Source organism: Dendroctonus ponderosae, unplaced genomic scaffold, assembly GCF_020466585.1.
Source record: "Dendroctonus ponderosae isolate FM_Combo_2020 unplaced genomic scaffold, Dpon_F_20191213v2 Dpon_F_20191213_2, whole genome shotgun sequence".
Lineage (NCBI taxonomy): Eukaryota > Metazoa > Arthropoda > Insecta > Coleoptera > Curculionidae > Dendroctonus > Dendroctonus ponderosae.
Window position 1 is genome coordinate 4,762,509 of NW_026018165.1, and position 5,107 is coordinate 4,767,615.

At 32.2% G+C, this 5,107-nt stretch overlaps 1 protein-coding gene across 1 annotated transcript in view; it reads left to right on the forward strand.

Moving 5' to 3' along the window:
• Positions 1–2,204: 2,204 nt before the first annotated feature.
• LOC125503568 overlaps positions 2,205–5,107 on the forward strand; it is a 66,466-nt gene continuing 63,563 nt past the window's right edge. The window contains exon 1 of the mRNA XM_048664250.1: positions 2,205–2,465. The gene's annotated coding sequence lies outside the window, so the exon portion shown is untranslated. The remainder of the gene's footprint in view (positions 2,466–5,107) is intronic.

Below are 5,107 nucleotides of genomic sequence, written 5' to 3' on the forward strand. Positions count from 1 at the left end.
CCAAACCATAAGTGTTTTCCGAATTTTTGAACCGCAGAGTCGGATATACTTTGCCCATTAAGCTTAGAATTATACAAGCATTTCAAGAAGTTAAAATCTTGATTTGGTGTTTGAGCAGCAAACGGAGCACGAAAACAGTTTTTCAAAACTGAATTTTTGAACCGCCGAGTCGGATATATTTTAGTCAATAAGTTTCTAATTATACAAGCATTTCAAGTAGTTAAAACCTTGATTTGGTGATTGAGCAGCAATTGCGTAAATTCCTATCATAAAAATGAATACATATCTACATTTTATTGCATCACTATTGTTTTCAGATAAATATTATTTCGGAAAAATAAACATTTTCAATTAATAAATTGCTTTTGCCATCCATCTAGTATGATGCAATTTGCCAGGTGGATGAAAAGTTACATTATTAGGTAATTGTTCTCCAGTTCTAGGAATTATAGGATGGAAAGGATGGATTGATAATAATGAACAATAGAAGCAAATCATTTTAATTCCATTCTTTCGATTTTCGAGGATTTTCGGATGGCACCATTTGATTAATCAGCTCATAAAAGCCTATGTAAATGTGAAAAAAGTACCGTATATTTCTTACCTTCAAAGGTGCAAGAAAATAATCTGTTTTTTTTTCAGCAATTTTTCAATTTTTTTGACGGGGTTTGCTCGCATATTTTTTTATCGCTACCTAGACAAAAAAATAGCTTACCACTGGATTCAGTAGGTCTAAGCTCATAATATATAATTTACCACAAATTTGAATGATTATGGACGTTACAGGCCAATTGATTTAGGTTTCTTAATGGTTTTCGAGTTTTCAGAGGATTTTTGACGGTACTCGGAGAAAAACTGATAGAAGCATTCGAATCAACAACTCAAAATACGTAAGCCAAAATATTAGCTAATATTAGGATAAACAAGTTAACACGTTTTTCTCATTTAAAATCCATGGGAAACTCGAGGTTCTTTGACACGTGAAAAATTGATTTTTTTAAAGTCCACTTGCTTTTTTGCGCAGATGTTTTAGAATCTGTAGTAGATATTTATATCTTCCGAGAAAATTTCCGAAAAAAATTAGGGTCTTGCCTAGTAAGCATACTTTTTCAATAAATATGGTTAAATTTCTTTTAGTATTTTATTAAATTTGTATTATATTATTATTGTTAATAAATGTTGGACTACCGCGATACAATGAGGTAGTACCCATCTAATATAATGCAGCCATTTAGAAAAATCGAATTTTCACTTGAACTCGAACAGGTATAGAAACTATTTCACAAAAATGAAAGGTTTCCTTATCCTGCCCAAAACACACTAACAATAACGGGAGTGTCATTTAAAAAAGTTAGACTTTTGAGATTAAAAATACCTTAAATTGAAGAAATAGTGTCAAAGCTAAATATTTTGCTAACCAAATATTGATGTACTTATTAATCCTTCAAAGTTTTGTGTCTACAAACAAAGGAGACATTTTCGATTAATAAAAACCCCAAAAATGCGAATTTTCATCGCTATAGCCGACTAATTCTAATTGAAACTATTCAATTTTCGAACCTCTTTTTTATAACAAAATTACAATTAAAATTTGTTTTGTGAAGCTGCAATGAACGAAAAACTGACTAAAAATCATGATATATTGCCATTAAACTGCCGACATGTGATTGTCTACTAATTAATTTAATATCTTAGACTGTGGCTTCTTATTGAAAAACTGATATAGACGAGCAGATATTAAATATCAGTGGCTATACATCGAGAAGCTACAATTTCTGCACCCTCAGCAACTAAGTGGATCCAGGCTGGTTAAGCCTGATAAATTACGTGGTCAGGAGTATTTACTTTGCACCTGCACGTTGCTTGCAATTTCGTTTAAGTAAGCAACTAAACAAGGCAAATTAGGCCGAAACTTTAAGCGCATCATGATAAATAACGTGGTCAAAACAAAAAGTTCGTTTGTTCAATCGTTTGGGAGCCAACTTTTGGTTATAGACAATTTCTAACAGTTCTTCAGATGAGCCTGAGCCCACTCATCAATAGCTAATGTTTCAACGTCTCTCCCGTTTTTCTTTTCGAGTGGGTCGCCGGTAGCTAAAACAATGAGACTGTGTTGCTGGAGCACACATTTAAGCTCCACTTTTAGAGCTACAACTATTTGGCTCCGTTGCTCTCCATTCAGTCTTCAGCTCGCGTGCGTTCGTGCGATATCCCCCTGCTGCCAAAACCCGTTTCAGGATCAAGTCGCGTTTTACGGTTCGCAAACTTCTCTTCAGGGAAATATCGTGCTTTATTACTGTCAAGCACCTTTTCATTTTCGCATTTGTTTCTGACATTTCGCTTTTTTCCTCATTTAAAAGCGAGTTTGAAATTTATTTTCTCCACTTGGACAGAAAAACACTTGACAACATTTAAAAGAGAAAAACTGAGTGTTTTGGTGTTAACGCTGAAAATGATGCAGAGAGGTAATTTTATGTATTTACTACATTTTATTTATTATCACACGTGTATGTATATAGAGTTAAAAATGTGTTTTAAAATTGATTTTTTTACTGAAAATAGGTATGGATTGCATAAGCGCAAAAAAAGTTTGATCTATTGTTATGTCCTATTGTCTGTTGTAAGACTTTTTTATAATCACTTAAAAAAATAATTTTCTATAGATACTTTTCATTGGAAATTCTTAAAAATATGTCACTTTAATAAAGAACATGGTTATCGATAAAATGTGTTTAAACTCAATTTTCATAAGAAGAATTATTTCGTAAAATGAACACGAACTTTTAAAATGTTTTCCTTTGTAGTAGAAAGAATACTCTCATATTATATAATCTTACATCTTTAATTAAAATACACAAAGCGCTAAAGATGACTTAGACACACATCTTAGTTGGTCAGCAATATTGATTTGCAACAGCTCCTTAAATGGCAATTCGACTGAAATTTATTCGCACTCGAAATATATTGCTCCGTAGTAAAATATATGTTTCACTCCCGCGGCAATAAATGAGAATTACGCCGCTCACTTGGTCTCCTCTTATGACAGTATAAGGGAATAAATCTGTAAAATGAGGAGGCGTATGTTTATTGGTTTGTCAGTGGAAAAGTTGACCGATAAGAAACTCTCCCCGCATTTAAGATAGGAATTCTCTACCGTTAAAATCATATCCACAGTGGTTATTAGCGAGAGAAAATATTGATATTGGAGCTGCAAAACAGCACAGTTTTATTTGGATTATTTAATAAATATGTTTTCTGTTTTAAAAGGCATTGTATTGTATTTGTACAAATTTTCAATAAATATTAACCCAGCTATTAAAATTATTTGTAAAAGGTCCAAATGTTTATTGAGGGCTAATAAAAAAACTGCTTGAGAAAAATGTCTACTTGTAACAGTATAACAATAAACTGAACTGAAACTGATTTATTATCTAATTGTAAACTCAGTTAGTAATTTTATTGGCATTTTTCACACGTCAACTTTTTAAACATACCTATCAGATGATCCAACAAGGGCTGTTTTGCTTGCTGTTCTGGTCGCTTAATCATAAATAAGGAATTACAAATAAACCGAATGCACAACTTCCATATTTCAAACGTTTCAAAAAATCTCTCTTACACTATTTATATTAATTCATATTTTTCTAGAGAGATAAAATATATTTTCTTGCAGCATCTTTATTTATTAATTTGTACTATTTTATCCATTGTACTATAACTCTACGTTCTGTTCATCTCAGAAAATTTCTTGACTTGTCTATTCATCACAATTTTCCTATTTTAATTTGCTGCTGATAGTCTATTATAATCTATTATAAATATGCCCATACTGTTTACTTGTCTCATTTTATAGTCCCTATGTACTGTTTTCTTTTCTAGTACATTTATGCTCTCCTTATGTTTAAAAATTGTATTTGTTTCTCTCCCTTGTCCGTTTACTCTCGGGAGAGAATGGTGACATCATGCTCAATTGCTCGGATCGTGGTTCTCCAGAAAGAAAAACTCCCTGCAGACTGTGTCCAAATGATTTCCTTGGTTTGATCCACCCAGCGCGTCGAAGAACTTCCTCTCGGTCGTTTACCATTTTTTTTTCTCACTATATATTTTGTCTTGCCTTCAAAATCCCTCATTGCATCCGCCAATTATGATTATTGCTTATTTTGTGCCTCGCTCGCTGTTTGCTATCTATTTCCCCTATGTTTCTGGTTTATTATAATTTCTATTGACATAATTTCTTCTCTCTATGATGCCCACCTTTTTGTGGAGTATCTTTCATACTCAGACCAACTGTTTAGGTCCTTGCTACTCTTGCTGTTCATAATAATGTATCCGTTGTTTTAAATATGCCTCTTCGGTTTCTCTTATTTTCTGTTATTTCCAATATACCAAATTTTATCCCTTAACGTTTAAAGCGTCAATATTCTTCATATCTTTAAATATTTCAACTTATTTTCATTCAATTTATCTCTGCTCTTTTTCTTGAGTATTTTCTTTGCCTAGTCTGTTTTTGTTCTCCGCGCTTATTTTACCCATTCCTCAGATTATAGAATTAGAGAAAACCCTTTGATAAAATCAACTTATACAAACAGGCAAATTATACTGTAATGCCCGAAGTCGTCTAATTATTACAGTAATTTTAAAGTACGACCGAACAAACTATTTACAAAATAACCTTTGTCGAGCCAAGCGTCCAAGCAAATGGGAATTGAAAAATTAATCTGATGAATCATGTCGGCAAAGACTAAGTCGTCAAAGACAAACTACGATCAAGAAATATTTATAAAGGAAATAAGCAATTTAATGGAGAATAAATAATTTTATCATCTAAAAGCTGCACTTATTTCAGTTTACAACTATGCCGTATAAATGGGCTTCTCGCTAATTTAAATTTTAAAACGGAATTCGCTAAACAGGTTTTTTTGCATCTCGTTTGCAGTTCCGGAAAGCCTATTCTCAACTTAAGATTTTTATTTTAACCAGCGTAATGTTTGTAAGTTTCGAAAATTATTTGTCAAAGTAATGGATAAACATTAATTATTTTTTATCTGCAACGAGGATGCAAGGATAATTTGCCTAAAAGGAACAGACAAGAAGGAGCAAATCTTAT